The sequence below is a fragment of the Protopterus annectens genome, chromosome 4.part0 (assembly GCF_019279795.1).
Source record: "Protopterus annectens isolate FY-2018-M chromosome 4.part0, PAN1.0, whole genome shotgun sequence".
NCBI classification, from domain to species: domain Eukaryota; kingdom Metazoa; phylum Chordata; order Ceratodontiformes; family Protopteridae; genus Protopterus; species Protopterus annectens.
Window position 1 is genome coordinate 666,599,262 of NC_056733.1, and position 25,039 is coordinate 666,624,300.

The 25,039-nt window shown below is 40.1% G+C and overlaps 1 protein-coding gene across 4 annotated transcripts in view; it reads right to left on the reverse strand.

Annotated features, from left to right (window-relative positions):
• Window positions 1–25,039, reverse strand: part of CUX2 (cut like homeobox 2) — a 2,130,834-nt gene that overhangs the window by 1,341,213 nt on the left and 764,582 nt on the right. The window lies entirely within an intron of this gene.

Below are 25,039 nucleotides of genomic sequence, written 5' to 3' on the forward strand. Positions count from 1 at the left end.
GGAGCTGTTCAGAGCAGTAGTAAGCAGTTAGTGCAGCCAGTTCTAAATTAGCACAGGTCAGCACAAGCAGATTTAGCCCAGTGCACAACTATGCCTACAGCCTATAATTTGAAAGAAGACAGTTTGGTAGTACTAACTTAGGGAAACATTTTAAGGTGTGCACAACACCTATTGTTCAGCTACACCACATGCTATGTTGTGCTCATTTCTATACAGTAAACAGCAAACAAGCAAAGAAAAGGAAGCAATTAAAACAGCTGAAAATATGAGCCAATAGTGCTCATCTACCAAGAAACTGCAGTAATTAGTTGACTCTAAACAGAAAGGTCACTTGATCATTCCAAAATGGCTCTCACAGAAAGTGCAGTAATTAGTCAACTCATACTAGAATGGTCATTGCTCTCTGCAAGGTGGCTCTTACAGAAACTGCAGCAATTAAAAAAGCAGATAAAAATGCTCAGGACGTCTGAAAAAAATACAAAACAAGCAAGAAGATTTTAAGTGCAACACAAAAATGTACTTTCTGATGAAGGCTTAGGTCATTTACCCAATTACTTGGAGAACCATTTGTTCTGCAAAGGAATAAGAGGTCCCCTTGGGGAAAATGGCATCCCCACTAATTATTACATTAATAGCAACATAATAAGCACACAATAAGTCGTGAGGGACTTGGGCATTCAGGTTAATAGCAACCTGACTTTTGACCACTACATTGCCTCCGTCGTATGGAAGGCTTTCTACATGGCCCATCTCATAAGTAAGGGTATTTCATCCAGGAACAAGGAGGTCATAACATCCCTGTACTCCTCCCTTATCAGACCCATCATCAAGTACAATGCCCCCTTCAGCATGTACCTTGCCAAGCACATGCAGTAGCTGGAGAGACCACTGAGGTTCGTGACCAGGAAAATGCAGGGTCTCAAACACCTATCCTATATAGATGGGCTAAAAGCCCTGTCTCTCTACTCAGTCTTGTACAGACTGCACAGAGGTGACTTGTGTCTGGCATTCAAGGCCATCTCACACTCAGATTTGATGGAGTTGCTGCATATCCGTAAGTCAAACTCCACTAGTGCAACTCACACACAAGGCCTCAACCTGACCTGCGACATTAATAGAACTTGTTGGCAGGATAGATTTGTGTCCTAATGACTCCCCTATCTGTGGAATAGTCTCCCTCTCCATATCAAGCAGAGTACCCCTCTAACCCTCTTTAAAAGGAACCTGGATGACTGGATGGGAAACAGAAACTACACCCCTGGGATCCCACCTGCGTCCCTGCTGGACAGGGGAAACAGGTGCTGACTTTGTGGGAACATGGGCCAAATTCTTGGCTAGGTTTATAAGGGCCTCTGCGCCAATAGCCTGGTACTATCCTATGAACCTATGAACCTATAAGGAAAGTTGGATTTTTCATGGTGTAAAGGCTAGACACAGATCACCATAAAGGAATATATAAGAAACCAAGTTGAAAGACAGAGGGCTGTCAGTCTGTCTAGACAACTGAAGGTCTTAAGGACAATGACTTTTGTGGTTAGCAATCTTTGAGGACTTTCAAGTTGAGTGATATGTTCAGACAAATACACGAAAAAGGGGTATTATATTCAATAATAGGGCTGATGACAGATTAGTGAAGGGCAGTTAAGACTTCTATTGCTCCTAGAGGAGATGACTTTGGAAAATATATAAGCCATTCAGAAGACTTTATGAATTACTGCAGAAATATGATGGCCAAAATATAAGGAATTCTCAATAAGAGTGCCAATTTTCCTTATGACAATGTCTGACTGGAGGGGTATGATACTTAGGTGGTATGGGACAATGTTTCGTTTGCTAAGAAGAATAATGCAGCTTCTTCTTTCGGCTTTTCCCAGTTAGGGGTCGCCACAGCGGATCACCTGTCCGCTCATAACTGGCAGTGGAGTTTTACAGTGTTGAGTTGCCAGCCCAGTGCCCAACCTTTCACAGAAGACACACGCATGCACGCACTCACACCTAGGACCAATTTAGAGTGTCCAATCCACCTACAGCATGTCTTTGGGATGTGGGAGGAAACCGGAGCACCCGGAGGAAACCCATGCGACCACAGGGAGGACATGCAGACTCCACACAGAAGGCACCCCAGCCGAGGATCGAACCAGAGAACCTCTTGCTGTGAGGCGGCAATGCTAACTGCTGCACCACTGTGACCGCCCTAAGAAGAACACTGCATCTCTCATATTTAATTTTAGACCATAAAACTTCCACCAACTGTTAGCATTGTCTAACCCATGTTGTTGCAATTGTGAGTAAGTGGAAGATTGAATTAAAACACTCAATTTATAGTCGTATGCACATTTAGATAACCACAGGCCAGAACTGTCAACCTGAATGTCTGAGAAACAGATACCAAGTAGGAAAGGCCCAAAGATTGAACTCTGTGGTACACCACTGGTAATTTGTTTGCTTTCAAATGTAACATCTGTAATTCTAACAACATGGCTTTTGTGACTGTGAATCAGTTAGCTACCCATTGCACACATATGAATTTATGTTAGGATTTACAAGTAAGTCAACAATGCCTGCATGGAAAATAGTTTCAAAGGCCTTGTCCACATCCTGATACACTGTGTACACTGCAGAACTACTAACGGTCACTTTAGTGACTTTTTCCAAAAAAATGAAGGAGGTTAAAGAAGCACAGGAACTGCCTTTGACAAAGCCAAACTGATGAGCGTCTATAGTTAGCATATTTTCATCATCCAGATTAATGAGTTCTACGATAAATGAGACTAACTGATCTACAGTTGTCATGGTTCATGGTTCTGTTACCCTTGTGAATGGCATTACAATGGCTCTTTTCCATACTTCAGGAATGTAATCAGATGAGAGGCTTAGATTAAAAGAGTTAAGTAGGAGGTTCTTTTAGTACTAATCATCAGGCAACCAGGTTTGTTTTTAGCTTTGGAAAGAGCTGGGAGGACCTGTTCCATATTAATTATATGAGGTGACTAGGATTGTGGAATAGTTATAACTATTGGTAGAACTGAATCTGAGCTAAACTTGTCAGCTAAGATATTAGTTACTTCCTTTGAGTCAGGGTAGGCAGTACTGTTGGCAAGTGCACCCGCAGGCAGGTGCAAGGGGGTGCACTTGCACTCCCCTGGAATCGGCTGACTAGATAATTTCAAAAAAAGTTTTTTTTTTTTTTTTTTTTTTTTTTACACGTGCGTTCTTCTTTAAGAAGAAAGAAGTCCATGCTAACAGTCCAGTCGTGGGCTTGCTGACATCATCGCTCTCGCTCATATTTAGAAGTTTGTGAGCGGGAACTCACACGGACGGTTTTGCAAGCGGGATCGGAAACGAACGGAAGATGGGACCTGAAACGGAATAGCAAGCGGGAGTAGACGGAATGAAGATGGGACACTTTGAGGGGTGTGTGTGTGTGTGTGTGTGTGTGTGTGTGTGTGTGTGTGTGTGTGTGTGTGTGTGTGTGTGTGTGTGTGTGTGTGTGTGTGTGTGTGTGTGTGTAAGTAAAATGCCCCACGTGTACATGGCGGTGGGTAGAGAATAAGGCTTGAACCCTGTACCTTGGGCCCAAGTGGCAAGAGCCTGAATTCCCTACCCACCGCCATTTGTAAAAATGTTGCAGGATTTTCCCTCATACTTTTTCTGTTCCTCATAAAATCTGTGGTTTCTGCATTTGTGTCCTTGTTGCCTGACAGCTACATGTTCTCTGGTTTTATTCTTGGCTGTCTGGAGTGTTTCTCCCTGGGCCTCTGCTAAAAATTAGCTTTTTTTTTCAAAGTCAGACTTTCCTGGTTAACAAATGTTAAAAAAAATGGACACATTTCAATATCAGACTTCATATTCTTCAGAAAGTGCATGGTAACAAAAGCTTCTATTCTAGCAATTTTCTAAGTGTACAAGATGGATATTTGAAATGTATCCCTGTGTTTGGGATTGTATTCCCCCCCATTATTGGCTTCATCCAGGTTTTGTGCTAGGGTTGAGAGTTATGGTAAGAACTGAATTCACTGAATATGTTTGGGGCTGTATTCACCCAGTATTGGCTTTGTTCAGGTAGTGTTTGGGACTGTATTCCCCCCATTATTGGCTTCATCCAGGTTTTGTGCTAGGGTTGAGAGATATGGTAAGAACTGAATTCACTGAATATGTTTGTGGGCTGTATTCACCCAGTATTGGCTTTGTTCAGGTATTTATTGGCTTCATCCAGGTTTTTTGCTAATGTTGAGAGCTATGGTAAGAACTGATTTCACTGAATATGTTTGGGGGCTATATTCTCCCATTACTGGCTTTGTCCGGGTGTTACTTGCTAAGAGGTTGAGAGCTATGGTGAGAACTGAATTCACTGAATGTTTGGTGGTTGTAGTCACCCATTATTGGCTTTGTTCAGGTATTTTGTGCTAAGAGGTTGACAGCTGTGCTATGGTGAGAACTGAATTCACTAAATGGTAAAGTTTCAGTCTTCCTCTTTCACAAAACAGCTGATTTGGCGTAGTGGTATGTTGCTCTGACTGTTTTGCACGGGGTCCCCTGGGTTCAAGACGTGGCAGTGAAATGTATGGTGGTAACGCAGCATTTTATTCTAGCAACTTTCAAACATTATACAAGCAATGTTTAAAATGTGTCCCCGGTTTTTGGCCTTTTGCCCCCCCCCCCAATAAATTTTGGCTTTTTCCAGATTTCTTGTGCTGCAAAGTTCAGAGATACAGCTGAGTGTCGAGTAGATTTTACAAGGAGCTGAGAGCTGCAGGGGAGCAAAACTTTAGTGCTGCTTATGTTTAGTCTGCTTGCATTGTTAATAGCACAACAGATAGTGTACTTGCTTTAGATGCTGAAGGCTGTGGGTTCTACTCCCACAGTACGTAAATGCATTGCTGATGTTGTAAAGGGGGTGGATGCTGCAGTCCTTTTGGCAAAGATACCTAGTAACTATGAACCTGTTAACAGTTTGCTATCCATTCTCTATTGCAGTATTACTAGCTTTTCATTTTTTTATTGCATGCAACAAAGGCAATTTATTCTTCAAGGGTAACAGGCACTTTATTTGTACATTAAACTATGACTTATAAAGTGTTTGCTAGCAGCAACCTCTTTATTAGTTACAAATTTCTTCAATGTGGATTTTACTACTTCAGAGATTGTGTATATTTTTTACTGATACTGGTGGACTTGAGTAGACTTTTTATGATGGAAATGTTCTGAATTGGGCAGTTTTGTCATTGGTGGATGCTTTTTGTTTCATTGTTTACTGGAAAAAAGTTCAAAACAATAAATTTAAAATGCCCTCTAACAACTGTACTTGTACAAGGAATATAATGTAATACAGTCAGGAAGGTGTATCAAAGAGCATGTGTATGTTATGTTCGAGGGGCCTATGATTTTGAAGACAGCCCAGAGTTAATATTTGCCATTGGCAAAATGTATTTTCTCTGAAAGTGGGTTTCAGTGCTGTTTCAATGCATGTGAGTTTCAAGGGCAGAGAAGTTTTAATGTTAGTCTATTTTCATTGTGAGACTGCATTGCTTTAACAGATATGTATTAGGGTTTGTGCTGTAAAATGCAAAATAAAACTTTCAAATGAAATCCTAAATCATCGCAGTAGTAAAGCAGTATGCACATTAGTGTTTGTGTTTATGGTAAATGGGGCAAAATAACCAAGGAATGGGACATTGGAATGGCTGCAGGGGGGAGGCTCCATTTGACCATGATTTTGTGAGGGGGGGTAGTAAACTCAGACAGCCCCGATTGAACTATACCTCTCAGTTGTCCATATCTTTGCAGAATGAATAGATATTTGCTGCTTATTTTTGGTTTGTTCCTCATAAAATTTGTGGTTTTCTAGCAAATCATTTAGGAATGAAGCCATTAAATGACAGACATTGAGTTTCAGATGTCATAACCTTCAGAAAAATGCATGCTAATGCAAGACTGTCTTTAAGTTTATACAAGAGCAATTTTTAGTAGTGTTTGTATGTTCCCCAATATATTTGGCCTTGTTCAGATTTCCTGCATTAAGAGGTTGAGAGGTACGTGCAAATCACTTTGTAGATTAGGAATATCCAAACATCTCAATTGTCCCCAATTCTGGCTCAAAATGTTACTCTCCCCTAATCCCTCCTCCAATATGGCAATTTTGGAAGAAAATGTGGAGGGTTTACAATTATATATAACTCTAATGATCAGTTATAGATTACCTTTATTTCAGAAATGCATGTGGATGCTCTTATTTTGTTAGCTGCTTCAAGTTAACTGTTAATATTAAAAAGGTGTCCCTTTTTTGACAGGTATTCTTGCATCACATTTTGGTCCGTTTTTCATAAAATTGTGGTTTTCTGGCAAATTAGTGGCAAGTCATTAAAGATTTAAGTTAGAAAATAATGGCAGATATTTGAGTTTCAGATTTTATACCCCTCAGAAAATTTGTACTAATGCAAGATCTACCTGTTCTATTTAAGTTAATAAGAGCAATATTTAAAAATTGGCCTTATTTTTGGGCCTGTGTCCCACTTTTAGTTCTATGTATGGCTTTGCCCAGATTTCTTGCTCTGAAGTTGAGAGGTATGAGTGTCAGAGCCATCACTGTCAGCCAGAGACATTTCAAATTATGACATACTTATTGCCCCCCACCTCCCATTGTAGTGGCTCTGGATGTGTCCAAGGAAGGCAAGGAGCAGTTATGCAGTGTAAGTGTGCAGAGTATTCCCCCATCCAAGGTAGATCACAAATACGACCGTGGCTTTTCATCTGTCCTTGATTTTGCAAAATGTTCTGGTTTTCTATCAGATTTTTATACTGTTGATTTATGCTTCTTATTATTCAGGAACTGCATGCTGTCACAGTGCCATGTTGCTCTGTTTAAGTAGCCATGGTTTAATGAACATCAGGTAAGCTTGTCGGAGATTGTAAGATGCAAGTAAGCTTTAGTAAGCTTGTCGGACATTGTAAGATGCAAGTAAGCTTTAGTAAGCATATTGTTAAAGAATTACCAGCATTGAAAGCCTTTTCGTTGTTGCCATGCAGAGAATATTTATATGACTAGATAATGTATAAGCCTTGGGTATTGAAATGCATATGACAGTATTTGTAATAAAAGGACAGGATTACAGTATTTTCAGAAGCTCTTTGCATTTTATTGAAGACCAGTGTCTTATAGCAGTGTCTGTTAGTACACTTGTAGTTGGGTGGCTTTAATGGTATATAGTAAATAAGCATTGCTACCTTACTTAAAAGCCAAGCCCTGCAATAACTAGCTCCACACTGAAGTCAAAACACAATAGCTCTGGTGGGTAAATGTACTCTGTAGTAATCAAAAAAGGCAAATGTTTGAAATAACTACAGCTTATGTGCAAACACAATAGGTAGTGATGAAACAATGCTCTGCTAAAAATGCTTTAATGCTCCACATTGCTGAGCTGCAGATCAGTTATTATCACTAGCTACCAGGATTTCACCCACTTCAGATCAAGCACGGTGCCGTTCAGTGCAACCTTCCCAGAACTAATTCAAGTCTGACCAGAATTATTTGGTGTGTGTATAAGAGGGAGGTAGCATACCCCTCAGCTGTCCAGATTTTTGCCCCATATTCCTCCTAAAAAGGATTGAAGTTGCTAAATGAGACATTTCAGTTTTAGATGTCATGTCATTTAGAAAAATGCATACTAACACAAATCCTGTTACTCTTGCAATTTTCTAAGTTTCTGAGAGACATATTTATAATCTGTCCCTATTTATTTTAGGCTTTGTCAAGATTTCTTGCACTAAGGTTGAGGCCTTGAGGGGTGTGGTATGTTTGTGAGAGAGAAAGTGAAATGCCCAAGTTAGAGTTAGCAGGTGGAATTTTCAAGTGCATTTTCAAGGAACTGTGAGTTTTAAGGGAAGCTAAGTTCACTGCTGCTCATGCCAAGTCTATTTACAATGTGCAACTGTTTTGTTTAGCAAATGGTATCTCTACTGTGGTATAAAGTTTTAAAGCTATGTTAGTAGCACCACAAGTAGAATACTTGCATCTTATTGTAAAGGCTTGAGGTTCTATCCCTACAGCATATACGTTTGTATGCTGCAGTCCTCAGGATGTCCTCCTTTGGATGAGTTGCCCAATAACTATTAACCTGTTTTTGAGCTTGTCATCCATTTTCTATTGCAATATACCAGCTTACCATTTTTTTAATTTAACATAGGCAATTTATTCTTTGACAGCAGCAGGCACTGAATTTGTAGATGAAACAATGAAATATACAGTTTTCTAGCAACAACATCTTCATTAGTTTCAGATATCTTTAATGTGGAATTATTCAGATTACTTTTACTTCGGCAGAGACACTCAAACAAGTGTTGCTGTATAATACAAGGGATATAATTCAATTATATATTATAATTAATACAATCAGGTAAATCAAATAACTTTTGCATGGCCCTAATGGTGTGCAAGGAGCCTATTGCTTGAAAACAGTTCAAAGGTAAATAACCCGCCACTGGCCAGATGCATTTTCTTTGAATGTGGGTTTCAATGCTGTTTCATTGAATGTGAGTTTCAAAAGTAGAGAAGCTTTAATGCCAAGTCTGTTTTCATTGTAAGACTATTGCTTTGTTTAGGTTTAGTAAATGTCTTAGTGTTTGGGCTATAATGTTTGAAATAAAAGTTGTAAATTAAATCCAACTGCCTGTAATCATTGTAGAACTAAAGCATAAAACAGTACGCACACAGATTTGAACAGTGTCTACAGTAAATGGGGAGAAATAGCCAAGTAATGGGACACTGGAATGGCTATGTGGGCAGGGCTTGAGGTGGGTGGACTTGGGCAGGGCTGTGTTGGCAGGGGGCGGGGTGAGCTATGTGGGTGGGGCTCTGGGTTTGCACCCCCCCCCCTGCAAAAAATCCTGTGGGCTCCCTTGACTGTTGGTACTGACTTTGGATATTGCTGGGTGTTAGTTCTTACTTACCTTCCTGGCATAATTAAAGAAAGACGTGTAGTTATTTTTGGCTTTAGTGACTATTTAAGCTCATATTCAGCTCTGGCGTCATCAAGCTCTTTTATTACTTTACTTAATTGTGGTTTTAAGGTTGAATGAGACCTCTTATTGTATTATTTACCTTCTGTTGTTATATAGTTTATTTATACATGTATTTCACCATAGGGGCTTGTTTTTAAATTGACCATTATTTGGTCAGAGAGGAACCATCTTATTAATACAGCTATTTAAGTGTCAGTATAAGTCAGAAGCATGCATGGCAGCTTTAGCACCAGGATCCAGCAGAAAATTATAACGTAATTTGTTTAGGTCTGAAAATAACTGAAAAAGGTTTACTTTTGAGATGTCCGTAAATACAAAGGTATTTGCAAGGCAAGTATGACAAGTTTTAAAAGACATGGTCACAGATTTATAGTCTGATGTAACAAGAGAAGATGATACATATGGATATGTGCAAGAAGTGGCCATATTTGAAGGGACAAGATCAAGGGTATTTTGGCCCACAATAGGAGAACTAACTATTTTTACAAAGGAAGTTACCATTTATAATGTTAAGGAAGTGTTGGGCATGCCAGCTATTTGTGGTGTAGTTCATTCAGTTTTTTGATGGGCAGTTAAATTCCCCAACAGAAAGGTGTTGGGATTAGCGGGGATTTCAGCTAAAAAACCTCCATTCCTTCAGGTGGAGCTCATAGTGCAGAATGTCACTGATACCCTTCCATTTTTGGCAGCTTACTCATCTCTTACCAGCAGCATTTCCAGCACTCTGCCCAAACTGTCTACAGAGTACTTGGGGCCAGTATCCCTATGATGCAAACCAGGTATTCTTTGACAGGTTTCTGATGGTGGTGCATGTAGTCATGCAGCTCTGCAGAGGATCTAGTAAAATAAATGATGCACTTCCAACATGGATTATAGCCTCAGCATGAATATTATGCCTCCAGAAAACCCTGTCCATAAAGTCATGCCCATACTGTTTTCAGTTGTTTCTCTGTTAGGACCACCTTGCAGCACTGACAGCCACAGTTACATAGAATGGAGCCCAGAGGGTCCAGGTAAGGGAGGGGCAGAGCAGTGTCTTCAGCCGCTCTTCCTGTAATAGGATAGAGTGTGGAAGCAAAACACACAAAGAGAAGAAAAAAGAATGAAGGCTGAAACCACCCAGTGATCCATTACTAATTTTGGAGAACTGCTGGCAAAAGTTTTACATGCTGTACACCCCATAATGAGCAAGTGCAACATCTGGCAAAAATGCTATCTTACACTAGTTGAAAAAGTAGAAAATCATTTTCACATAACCTTTAAATCTGTATCTTACAGACACATTTTCTATCTGGAAAGCAGTAAGAGGACTGCTACTGACAATACAAGGAACACCTGGGTAGCAAAGCATGAACAATATCCACTACATGTTTTATTTTATCTTACAAACTTTTCTGTACATCTTTCATAACATACGTTGAATTAGAAATACTTAAAACGGCAGTTTGGCAAAGCATCAAATCTTGAGTACTGCAAATAATAAGAGTGGGAACTCAGCGACGGTACAAACGAATCCTCATTCATTCTTCAAATAAGTACTACCTCATCATTTACACCCAGGCAATTTATTGTAGTGCCTTCTTTATTAGTCAGCTCACCTAAAGACCTACGTTCTTCCATGCTGCATCCACCCTGACCTGCAGAACTGAACAAATAAACAAGATCATGTGTTATTTTGTAGAGGGCATTGGTATGGCGAAAATATAGTTGTGTAAGAACTTACTGTAACAGTAGACAGCTGAGTAGATAGCTGTTGTAGTAGGCATGACTACAGGGACTTCAGCTGCATAAGGCTCAAGGTCCAGCCTAACATCTAAAGCTTAGGAAGGAAAATTGACTAAATGCACAGAGGAAGAGACCTTGGCATTTGATGGAGAAGTCATCTACCACCTAAGCCTCCTTGCTGAGTGACCTTGATCAGAACATTTAACTGTCTGCTGTTGTGACATGCAAACAGGTTGCTCTCAGGATGCCTCACTTGTGCACCAATGAAAGGAAGACATCCTTGTTTAACACCCATTGGTGTGGAACTGCTTTTGAGCTGCTGAGTTGACCTGATGGTGTGTTCTAAGTAAGTAAATTGCATTTACAATCATCTAGGATTGCAGTGTTATTCCCTGAGTATTAATGATTAGTATGCAAAAGGGTATGATCATGTCCCTCACTGTTTGTGGGCATAAAACGTAACTGTCATATTGTGTGGTTCTACCTGAAGAATATACTTGCTCCACATTTGTTTGACGGCCTTGAGTGCTTATATCAAGGCTACCATTTTCTTCACATTTAAGTAGGTCATCCTTTGGGCTGCATTCCATAGGTCTTGGATCTTGATTTACTGCGTGTATGCTCCCCAGTCTATGTCTGAAGCATCTGTTGGTAGTGTCTGATGGTTAGGCTTCCAAATGAAAGGGCCCCCCCAATTTCAGCTTGACCCACCTCTTGGAAAATGCAGGCAGAGATGCAAATCATTTCCTCTAGGTATTAACAGTGTTAATTCCTTATGGATCTTGGGTAAAACTGCATTCTTCCCATGTATAATCTGGTCAGTGGTACCATTATGATAGTAGAAGACATGAACTCAGAGCTCTTAATCACTCTTGCTGAAAAAGTTCCTTTCCAGTGCTATTTTGTGGAAATATTGTTCCAAATACTCCATCTTCACTTGGGGAAGAAATGCCTTATAGCAGAGTCTAGAATTGAGCACAGGAATACAACTGTTGTAGAAAGAGCAAGGTTTGTTTTTTGGACTGCTGTAAAAGAACCTGAGACTTTTGAAGCATTCAACACCAAAACCGAGGGCCCTATTGACCTCCAGCTGATATGCTGCTTGGATGAGGCAGTTACCTAAGTAGGGACAAATGTGGATGATCTTTATCCAACAATATGAAATTACTGGAGCCAGGCACTTTGTAAAGACCCTGGAAGCAGTAGCAAACCCAAAGGTCAAGGAGCTAAACTGATAGTGGGAGCTAGTGCTTCACAGATAAGAAAGCACATGTAGCCCTTATGAACAGAGATGAGGAGGTAAGCACACCTGACACCTAAGGCTACCATTGTGGTCTGTCGAAACAGGAGGAGCAGAAGGGCCTATACAGTTACTACTTTGAATTTTGGAACCTTGACTAAAATATTGAGGTTGATAAATCCAGAATGGGTCTCCAAGACCAAGTAGTCATGGTTGTTCCCAAGGGGGTCTTCACAAGCTTTCCCTTATGGTATCCTTACCATTTTCTCTTGTACTGACCCTTTTTTCACTTTGCTGGCTTGTTTTACATTACCTACTACAGTGAGGGCATGGTTTAGAGGGGCTGTTTCTATTATAGCTAAGCACAGGGAAGTGAAAAAGCTGCTTTACAGTCTGCATAGTTTTACCTCTTTCTTCCATCTTCCTAAAGACTTTGTTCATGGGGTTTCCAAGGAGCAGGTCCTTGTCTAGCAGGGCATTAAGAAGTTGTACTTTTCTGTAATTTCTGACAGGAGTTGTACCCTCATCAAGGCACATGTTCTAACATCAGAACCTATAGCTGTCATCTTGTATGTCACATAATCAATATCGCAAGTACAATTAACTGTCTGTTTTGGAACATGACAGTCTGTCTGGATGAGGTCTTTAAGTTTCACCTTCAGGATGACATCAGGCAGTTCCCTAGACTTGTCTCTCAGTTGATCTAGCAGAAATACTTGGTACTTGACAACTTGGTGTATATATATATATATATATATATATAAAACATATGTATTTTTCATATTCTAAGGCAAGCAGAACACACCATTCTGTGTTCAGACAAAAACAATGCTTGCATGTTTGCTATGTCACTGTCTACAAAGACCAACCCAGAAAGAAGTTTAAGTATGACTGATTGCAACTCAATTGTTCATAAAATAACTTAGCAGTACAGTAGGATTACTGATGGAGCTTATAAAAAATAGGAATGCCATCTGAGTGCTCTGAGAAGCATCAAAAAGTCCTACAATGGTTAAAGAAAGACCTCACATACAGCTATATCTTATATATACAGTGGATATAAAAAGTGTACACATCCCTGTTAAAAAATGCCAGGTTTTTGTGATATAAAAAAGATACCACAACAAATCATTTAAAAACTTTTCCCCCCTTTAATGTGACTTATAACCTGTACAATTCAATTGAAAAATAAACAAATCTGTTAGGGGAAAAATATAAAAAATAAAAGATGTACAATAAGCTGGATGCATAAGTGTGCACACCCTTAAACTAATACTTTGTTGATGCTGAATGAATGATTCTGGCTTTCTGCCCTGAAAATCAGTTTGTACCCCATCTTTAAGGGTTAAGAGATGATCTCCTTACACAAGAGGCATTACCTCATTTTATTTCCGGTACCAGTAGCAGGTTTGCAGGGCCATAGATTTGTAAAAGATTAAATGTCATTACACTCATAACAAACTTCGTCAGCAACCTCCTAGTAAGTAGTGAGGGTGACATTTTAAAACTCAGCAGCATTTCTACAATCTGTGCATCTGCAGACTAATTTCAAATAGGTATTGCATTTAAAACGCTACCATCAACATTTTTCCAAGCACTTTAAAAGCTCTAAGCAGTTTCACACTGAAAAATGCATTGAAAATTAGAAAGCAATGCTTACATATCACTTATTCTCAGTTGTGTGTGTGTAATGTATATTTACACATATATATTTTCTATATACATATGTGTGTGTATGTGTGTGTGTGTGTGTGTGAATATATATATATATATATATATATATATATATATATATATATATATATATATCATATTACTAATCTGGCTGCATTTTATTTTGAATTGAAGCTTTTAAATTTAAGGTTTGTTCACTTCTATTTTGTATCTTACTCTTGTATTACATTTGTTTTGCTTTAAGTTTTCTGTTCTGTTGTAGTTCTCGGAGGTCTTGGCTAGGGTCAGTTAAAAAAAGTTAGCAAAGAATTTCCTTGCAAACAGTGAATAACATCAGTTAATTAGTGTGAGGAGTGAGAAACAGCATTGCTGTTTTTATTAGGAATATCTGTATTTAAAGGGTTTGTTTGCTGGCGTGCTTGCTGCACCCTGGCTGAATATTGCTGATCTCTGGCTGCATTTTACTTTTCCCTCCCACCAACCGGATTACTGTTGTATTCTTAAATTTGGTGGCTTTTGAGTTGCCTGCCCCTGCTATAAATCTGATTTTGGACACTTCTCTCAGTCCCATCTCTTCAGCTCATTCTACTGAGTACAGAGAGGTTATCTGGGAAGGCTCACCCCCTTAGTTTCTCAACCCTTAATTATTTATCTGTTTCCTACCATCCCACTTAACCTAAAACAATTGCACTTTATTCATCTGTTCTACTGTATTTGTGTTTCTTCCTACTTTATTACTTTACTTTACTTTTGCTGCTTGTTCTTAAAAGTGCTCAATTGCATTTCTTCTGCTGTATTTATTACTGCTTGTTAGTAGCCTGATTCAACTGCAACTGTTATTCTAAGCCTTTTGGTTTAAGCACTTGGGCATTGCCGGTTGAAGGCTTACTGCATCTGTTATTCTAAAAGTGTCTTAGTTCTGGTTTAAGCACTTGGGCTTCAGGACAGTTATTTTACATTAAGAAGGTTTGTGGTCTACAATTTTGTAGGAGAAGAGGGTAGCTTCTGCCCTTCTGTGCTGGGAATTGATGGTTGAAGGCTTATTGTGCCTGCTTATTTCAACTGATTTTTTTCTGAAATTGGTGCACTTTGTTTGCTGTAGCATAGACTAGCTATAGACCTGCTGAATTTAGTTCTGTTTGTATAACCTGATCACTAAACCAGACCATCCTTTATTGGAGAGGGTTCCCCTGCACCCTAGTGGCAGGAGTGTGCAGTTAGAATTCATCTGATTGAAGGTTGCTGGAACAGGGCTCAGTTTTCATCCTTTTCCTTGGTTAATTTGTTTAAATCAGTTGCCTGTCATTTACCACATAAGCAAATCAAAGCCATCTGCAGATCTCTACAAAACATAAGTAGAATTTTTCACTGTATATTGCACTTTTGAACTGCATTGTTACCATATCACTGTTTATTTGAACTTTTTTTTTGTTTTGTTTTGTTTTTTGTTGTTCTGAATTATTGGTTAATTTGTTTAGATCAGTTTGTGCTCATTTGCTACATAGCACCATGTTTGTGGATCATGCTCTGCCACTCAGCAGTGGACACCATTGGGGGTTATAGATGCAAACATTTTTGCCTGCAAATTTTCCCTTAGTACTCTTTTGGTGCTCCATCGGTGAGTTTTTGTGATTGACCCTCATACATTCATCAAAGCTCCTGAGGTACCAACACAGATCCCATTCACTAGCCCTAAGTATTTTTTGTCTACTTCTCCTGTCCTCTAGTTTACCTGTTCCCTCCTGTCCTCTCCCTGTTTTCTGACCACATCAACTGAACTAGCATTATGGATGAACAATTTCCCACAGTTTCTGCAGCCAGCCTGGTTGACAAGGGCATCCTGAGGCAATGTAGCAATTGCCTCATGTATACTGACAACCCACTTCTTCTAGTCCACACAAATCCATTCAAAGCTATTGGATGCCATGGAAGAGTGGGAGGGAGCTGGATGAAATAGATCACTGGAAATGTGATAAATGGAAAAATGCTAATATTCAGGGATAAGTAGGAGGAGGTTATATAACATGGATAAATAGGAGGGTGCTGGGTGGGACAGATGAGTATGTTATATCCTGCAAGAGGTTACCTTCTGTGTCTTGTAATGTCCATGAAAAATTCTAAATGTGTTAACTAACATGGCCAAAAATCACACCAGATCCCAATTATTCATCTGTTAATTGAAAAACATAACCACTAAAAACAAGATTGCCTTACTTTAGAAATTCTTCTTTTTTAATTCTAGAAATTCTTCGTTTTTTCTACTTCAGAAATCATTCTACTTGCAAAGGTAGTAGACAGTTGCCTTTCAAGCAAAAACCATATGTGGATGCTTGGCCATGATGAGAGAGGCACTGTAGCAATGATTGCACCTCTGTGATGCTAGATGAATGATTCTGGCTTTCTGGATGGGACAGATGAGTAGAATGCTGCTGGATGAATAGAAACTATTGGATGTCATGAATGAGTGGGAGGGTGCTGAATGACACACAGGGAAGACTGGAAGAGAGATCTATAAGCTTGAGGAATGGGCGGCTGCTTGAAGAGTAGGAGGATGCTGGAAGCCATAGATCAGCAGAACAGAGGTGAATGAGTGGTGAGGTGCTAAATGATTTAGTGGGTTCTGAATGAGATGAATCAGTAAGAGGGTGCAAACAAAGAAGAGATAATAAGGAAAGGAGTCAGTAGCTAATACACATGCTCAGGAATCAGAAACTAATACCTTCCAATGCTGAGATTAGAATTACTCAAGTAATCTAGTACAGTAGGAACGGGGGCAGTGTAAGGTACAATTAGAGTTACAATGCTTTGCAATGTAAGCACAGAGATGAGCACATGTGTTTTATGCAGAGAAGTGCAAGAAATTAAACTTAAGAGGTGAAACTTTAGTAGTACATATGACATAACAGAGAGAAAAAAGAACTACAAAACAAAATCCCCCAAGGATAAGTCACTCAAGCAGTACAAAAAGTTGTTGACCAGACACAAAAAAGACATTGGGTTTTATAACACACAGGAAAGTAAAAGCCATCTTCCCTTATGTATATCTCTTACCAGGTATCTAGCCCAGACAAAGAACATTATGCTCTTAGAAAGAATGCAAACCAAAGTTCTCAAGATGCTAAGAGTTGCAGTAAGGGAACATAGGGTAAAGTAAATGCCATGTTAGAGAAGAGAGATAGGTACATGGCAAAGGCTCAGACAGTCCATGGGTAGGTGGCAAGGGTGGCACTGAGAGGAAGAACAGAGGGCAGGGTGATAAGTTCAGCACCACTAAAAGGAAGCATTCCTTCACAGACCTGATGGAGCTCTACAGTGCCTTGCTGGACTAAGTAAAGGAGAACACACAAATGACTTCAAAAATCCATCTGGGAAGATGGACAGAAGGAGGGGAAGGGAAGAGGAAGCTGACAGCACATGGACAGAGTGTAATGGACAAACAGTCTGTTTTATCAGTACCTACATATATTTGTTATGCCCCTGTTACTTCCCTAAAGTTGTAAGAATTGTCTGTATGCTAAAAAATCTTTTTCCAAACTGGCCTCTGTTAATGACTTTAGTAAATTCATCACTGGATGAGCTATTGTTGAACTCCCCCCACTGCAGTGAGGAGGTAGGGTATAAGGGGCTGTCCTGTCTTTGTACATTTTGTTTTTTTTTTCTGCTACATACTTGAGCTTTGGCCGGCTAAGATCTGCCTGCAATCAACTGGATGTATAAGCAAATTTAAGTACATTTTATCTGCACTTTTTTCATATAGTACTGCATTTTATGTGTTTTTGTTTCTTACTGAATGTTAATTGAACTGAAAATTGTGGCTCTCTGTCTCTACAGTTAGTCACCCCCCCCCCTATTCTTGTTTTGGTGTTAATCTTGGCGGCTTTGAAATTGCACGCCCCTCTTGTAAATTTGTATTTGAATACTCCTTCTGGGCCCATCTCATTTGCTCACTCAATTGAGTGCAGTGAGGTCATATTCTGATTTCAGGCACTCCTACTGTGTACAAAGAGAGCATCTGAGAAGAAAAAAAATCCTAAATTTGTTTCCTGCCTTTCCTGTAAGTACTCTAGTCCACATACAGATTTGCTGTATCCAGGACTATTTGTAAGCTTCTAAGCCCCCAAACCTTTCTGTGTTGGAGAGAAGCCTTCTAGCTTAATTTTGCTTCTTAGAACTAGCCAGTTTTTAGTTTCAGCACTCAAATCTGTTTCTTTGAGCTCAGCACTTGTTCAGTACTCGTTGTAAGCACTAAATAAGCTACAAATTACTACAGCACTCAACTTTCCTCACTTGTCTAGAGGAAAGCAATTTTTAGTACTTAATAAATAAGCACCTATTTAGTCATGTCTAAGGGTCAACTCCCGGTGTTTTCTCCTGTCTACCTGATGAATCTGGGCATCTTGGGGCAATGTAGCAATTGCCTCATGTACACAGACAACCCTCTCCTCCTACTACCCAACACTACAACCTGTGAGAGATGCACTTATATAGCCAAACTGGAAGCAAAACTCTCTTCACCCAAGACTGGACTTGACAGTCAAGAGGAGAAGGTAAACACCTGCACCACACCACACGCATCACATAGTCCCTCAAAATCTACACCACCAAAACACACACATAGAAACACAAAACACACACCTACATTTGCAGAGGGTCTCAATAAAAACCTGCCCAAGCAGCAGAGACCTCCAAAGCAGAAACGCAAGCAAACTCCACTTCCCCAAACACAATCCAAATGACACATAGGCCACAATCTCATTGTGCCACTCATCCACAGCCCAAAAGGCATAACAATGTACCCAACACTCTAGTCATAGGTGACTCTATAGTCAGGCATACTGATGTTCCACTCACCAGGCTAAACAAGGAGAAAGTTACTGTCAGCTGCCTGTCAGGTGCCAGGATCCACCACATACCGCACATACTCAGTTCACTCCACAACAAGTACAAATATGACTCTGTCATTGTCCATGTTGGTGTAAATGACCTGAGAGGTACCTCCCTGGACTACATGAAAAGAGACATGGAGGAGCTCTCCGATCTTGTAGCCCAGGCAGGTATTACCCTAGCCCTGTGTAGCATCCTGCCATCACCCAGAATGATACCACAGTACAAGGACAAAATGATTGACTTCAACAATTGGCCAAACTTCTGATGTCATTCTAAGGTGATCCAGTATTTGTCTGCCTGGGATGATATGATCAACAGACCACGATGCTTTGCCAGAGATGGCCTGCACCTGTCGCCCTTGGGATTCCAGATACTGGCTAAGGGTCTTGCCACCCCTATAGTGTCTTTTTTAGGCAAGGTTCAAATGACAAATTCACCACTGTACCTTGTACAAGTAAGGAAAATCTGAGGATAATGATACTCAATGCTAGAAGTCTAAAGCTCAAAATGCACTCACTCGAGGCACTCCTTAAAATGGAAAATACTGACATCTGTGCAGTGACAGAAACCTGGTTCAAAGCTCCAGAGAGCATCCCTGCATTACCAGGCTATAATTCATACCACACCTTTCGGCCACCTAACCTGGACCAAAGCACTAAAGGCGGAGGCATGTCCATATTCATTAAGGATATACACCTCCAGGCTAGTTGCACAGCATAATGCATCTGAGATTATCCAAGTGCAACTAACTCTGGGCAAGACCACAATCCAAATTGTAGCTTGCTACAGATCCTCCACCATGCCCCAGGTTTCCCACTCCTCATTTCTTGATACACTGGAAAATATTAGGGTACAACCCAACACCCTAATGATGGGCGATTTCAACTACCCCACCATTAACTGGGAAAACTACTCATGTACCAACTGTCTTGCTCAACGTTTTCTGGAATTCATAAATTCCAATGCCTTTGATCAACTTATTCACACCCCCACCAGGGGCAGCAATATCCCAGACTTGGTCATTACTAACATGGGCGACCAGTGTTCCACACCAGAGGTCAGTTCCTTGTTGGTCAGATCCGACCACAAGCTAATCACCCTAGACATCCACATCCCGCCCTCAACCCCATTAGGGAAACCACCGTAAAAAAATTCTCCAAAGCCAACTTCACACTTCTTAAGACAGAAGTGGCAAATTTCATGACACCCATGCAGGCGGACAATAAAGGTACGACTGATGAATCATACACAAATACACTTTATAAGCACTTGCATGAGTGCATGGATTATGCTATCCCTAACAGAACCAAGATGCTATCCTCCAAAAAAAAGGAAGTCAATCTAGTGGTCCTCTGCCATAAACAAACTCTACAACAGAAGAAAGAAACTGTTGCAAAAAAGAGTAAAATCCTACGACTGGAGGAGCTCCTGGTCAGCCTCAGTAAGAAGCTGAGATCCCTCATAAAATCCTCCAAAGCTAATTACAAAAACAAAATTGCCACTGACTCTAAAGACAACCATAAAGCATTCTATAGCTATGTCAAGAATCTCAATGGCAACACTCAGATCTGCTCTGAGTTACAGCACAATGGCACTAAATATACAGAACCAACTGATATTGCCAACATCCTCGCAGATAGGTTCAGTGCTAACTTTACCCCCCTTTCACCCCCTATACCGTAAGAATGCAAAGTTCCTGTAATCACGGCTGCACAAGTAAAAAAAACACACTCTACAAAGCCAAGAACACAGCATCCACGGGGCCTGACAATATCCCAGGCTGCGTTCTACATGAACTACAGAATGAACTGGCACCCCAGCTAAGTACCATGTTCAATCAAAGCCTCACCTCAGGCTTTATGCCCACTGAATGGTGCACCGCGATGGTTATCCCACTCCACAAAGGGGGAGCCACGATGGCCCCAGGAACTACCGCCCCATTAGCCTAACGAGCCTGGTCTGCAAGGCCATGGAACGTATCATCATGGAATTCATAAACAAAGACATTGGTAATCTCCAAACTCTGGACCCCACCCAGTTCAGGTTTGTAAAAGGCAGATCATGTCTCCTAAACCTGATAGACTTCTTTGATGCAGTCACCAAAGCCATAGATGAGGGTAAGGTGGTTCACACAGCATATCTAGATCTTGCCAAGGCTTTCCACACCATCCCCCACTCTGGAATTATAGATAAACTCACTAAACTAGGTATAAATCCCTATGTCACAAGATGGGTTGCCAACTGGCTCACAGACAGAACCCACACTGTGAAAGCAACAGACTCCAAATCCGACTTCAGACCAGTGACAAGTGGAGTACGACAGGGTTCAGTCCTAGGTCCTCTCCTGTTTGGTATCTACTTTTCTGAAGTACAGGCTAACACAGAAGGCCTCTGGCTAATGAAGTTTGCAGATGACTGCAAACTGGGAGCCATAATCGAAGCTCCTAACGATGTGGACATCCTACAAAAGGGCCTCACTGAGACAGATGCCTTGTGTCAAAGCCATGGCCTGAAGCTCAATGCCAAAAAGTGCATTGTCATCCCCTTTGGTAAAAACTCTGTACCCATGAACTACCACATAGACAGTAGTCTACTTAACACCAAAAGTGTGATAAGAGACCTTGGGACAAAGGTGGACAGTGGTCTCTCCTTTGATAATCACATCGCCACAGTTGTCAGGAAATCCTTCTACGTGGCACACCTCATCACAAAAGGTTTCTTATCCAGAAAAAAAGAGGTCATTTTTCCCATCTACTCATCACTCATTAGACCCATTATAGAGTACAGCACCCATTTTGGTATGTACCTCACAAGACATCTACAACAACTGAAGAGGCCACAGAAATACTTCACAAACAGGATTACTGGCCTCAAACAGATGCCCTACGCAGACCATCTCAAAAAACTCCAGCTTTATTCCATTGCATATCGCCTACTCAGAGGCGATCTCTGCCTAACATACAAAGCTATGTCAAACCCAGAGCTGTTGGACATACTCCACTTATAGAAATCCCAATCCCTCCGAGCTACACGCTGTAGGGACCTAAACCTTGTCACCACAATAAACAGAACATGCTGGAGGGATAGATTCCTGTCCCAGAGACTTCCCATACTCTGGAATAGACTACCTATCTATGTCAAACAGAGCTCCTCACTAGCAGTCTTCAAGAAAAATCTTGATGACTGGATGGGAAATATGAAATTCACCCCGGGGATCACTTCTGTGGCTCTACTCGACAGGGGCGCAGGAAAATAATTATTTTGGGTAATGAAAGACAGGGTACCTTTTTGGCTAGGCTTATATAGGCCCTAGGGCCAATAGCCTAGTACCTACCTATGAGCCTATAAGGGACACTGCTCACTCCTCTCCCTTTACCTATATGGTGATATATGTCACTAATCCATGCCAACGTGCTGCTTCTACCAGTGGCTCCAGATCAAATCTTGCATCCTCTAATGCATTCTGTTAAAAACAAGCTGGTGGATGAAAGCAACTCTGCTGGCCTACTAGAATTCCTCCAGCAACATTAGCAATATCACCTGGATAACGAAAAATGACAACAACCAAGAGAGGGAAGCAAACAACTAGCACTACCTTGGCGATATATAACCTGTTTCTAAGAATTAACATGTCAGCAGAGCTCACAGTTCCCTGGGCAAACCACAACTAAAACAGTATCAACCTCACTCTGCCGTGACCTCTCAGATGCCTTTGATACCTGCCACACTATGAAATATTATTCTTGCTTGGTAACGTTTACAGTCAGAGCATGGTTAAAACGCAGCACTGTCTCTCACAACAAGCTGCTTGTGACAGCCTTACAGAGTCCATTAATTATAACTTGAACTTGCACGTAAATGAGGAAATTAATTGCTGTGAGCTTTGGGAAAACCAGTAGCAGACACACAATAACAGCTGCTTCCAAATCTCTCTTTAGGTTGGTAGGGTGGGGGTGGGGGGCATAACAAACAGAAGGAGAGCTGTACAGCTTAGCAGACAATGTAAACCTTAGGGTCTGTGCTTCCTGGCATCTTTAGGTACCTGTAAGTTAAGTGGGCTGTAACCCACAACAAATGGTCATTCTGCACTTGTGCTCAGTGACTACCCTTCCCTCTGTATCATACTTGCCTAACTTTCTCAGGCTTTGCTATAGAATTAGACCACAATCTGTATAATGAATGTTACTTTGCTGGTCACTTTTTCTTCGTTACTTTGCTGGCCACTTTTTCTTTGTTACTTTGCTATAGAATTGCAGACACAGCCTCTCTGCCATTCTGCTTCATGTTAAATTCAGCTTCAACTCTTGTTTTTTTCCAACTAGACCTCACTGTTAATCACAGAAAGTTATGTTTTTATATAATCTATATAATAATAATAATAATAATAGTAATAATAGTAATATATTTTTTAACAAATATTCACCCAGTTTCTGGCATCACAGCTAAAAACGGGCACCATATTTAGTGCAGTTAAACAGTAGGTTAGAATTAACAAATTCTAGGAACCTAGATTTATACACATATTTGTAAAGACTAAGCCTGAAACTCACAATTAATCTAGACGGTTGTCCTGCTTATTGTGTTCTACTACTCCTTATAGGGGTTTTTATGCATGGTGAAGCATCTACTTTGTTGAACACATTATTAAGCTGACGCTAGAATTTCAGAATTAAGATCAGCTAGTTGAGAAAGATTTTAAATGGCACACAATCTTGCACAGTATCTGTGTTGTCACTGTCTTTTTATTCTTTAACATTGTAGGACAGAACGTGCACATGGTACAAAACAAATGAAACCCAAACACTTTTTGACAAAGCAGCAGTATTTCTCAATATCAAATACCACTGCAGCATGGTACCTGACTGAATAATAATGCACTGTAAACACCCACATTACCACTGCTTATCATTTTGGCCGTAACACCAGAGTATTGTCTAAATGTGCACTTATGAACTGCTGCTACAGGCTCATGTTGCATTCAATGCTTAGTATGTACATTAGCAGCTACCATCATATAGTTTTCTCCGATACCTACCATGACACAGATCAGGATTCATAAAGTTAACCATGGGAACATTACAGAAGTAGTCACCATCTATTAAACAAAGAGAGTGCCACAAGGAGGAACTTTTAGCAAGCACAACGTATTCCCACGTTAGGTAACACCATGCCTTAGTAATAGAAGCCCATCCCTGAAAACAGCTGTAATCACTCAGCATCTGTGACTTGTGAATAAAGAAGCTATGAAAGAGGTGTCAAAAAGGCTGCTATAGTAGCTAATATAGATGTGTATTTTGTTAGGAATTATTTAATTGAATACTAGCTGCACTCTACACTTTAGACTAGGCATATGAAGGTTGAACCAATACTACATACATGTATGAGAGTAAAATAAAAAAAAAGGTGGTCCAATGAACTGTAATTCTCAGTTCTGAGGAGCTATATCTCTTGGTAAGGGAGTGATAGTATGTGCTCCTTTATCACAGAAAAAGAATACTTACATGATAAGAAACATCTACAGCTGATGCATACAATGCAAATGTTTGCGTACATACATATATTTGTGGCAAAACAGCTTCTGTTAAATGCCCATTGCTGTTAAATGTTCAGGAATGAAATCATGCCATAAGATGCAAGCAAATGTGGTGTCAAAAAGCAACGGCTGGTAAAAGGTGTTCAAGTATAAATTATCATCCATAACCTTTGTGGAATGAGAATGTATAAGCCGGTGAGCACTAGAGATCTGGAGTTCTACTCCTGAGACTTCTGGCAAGTAAACTGCACCCCAGCTGCATAACTCTAAATGATCATTCCAAAAGCTTTAAACAGTTTTGTTATTTACTTATATAAAAGTAAAAAAAAAAGTTTTGATAGGGTAACTAAAACAAACTATGCACTTATGCAACATGCACACCAGTACAAAAAATGTGAGCAACAGGAGGCCAACAGAATCTATAGACAGGGCCATTTTAACAGCATTACTGGCCCCCGGGCAAAGCAATGCACTGGGACCATTACCTACACAACCAGTCATAGGATTAAAAATGAAAATGGCTGATGAAATTAAACTTTATATTTATTGATACTTCCAACAAAATCAGTGTTTAAACATTAAAAAACATGTACAGCAAAGATTAATCAACATAAACATTTGGGCAATGTAACAGGAGACTTGAAAAACAAAACACGCAGATGGCACTGTATGAAATTACTATGAAATATTTATTATTAATCAAGTAAGTGTTCAACATAAACATCTGAGAAATTTCTTTGCATAGAATTCCTTTACAATTGACTTGAAGTCAATGATTTTGATTATGTCATTTTCCATACACATAAGTTCAAATGTTGCTGCCCCCATTGTGCTGCAAAGCTGGTTTTCAGTCTTGATAATGAATGTTTTCCTGCACAGAGGGTAACCATCATAGGTTCATAGGTTCATAGGTTTATACTAGGCTATCTGCCCTAAGGCATTTATAAGCCTAGCCCAAATTT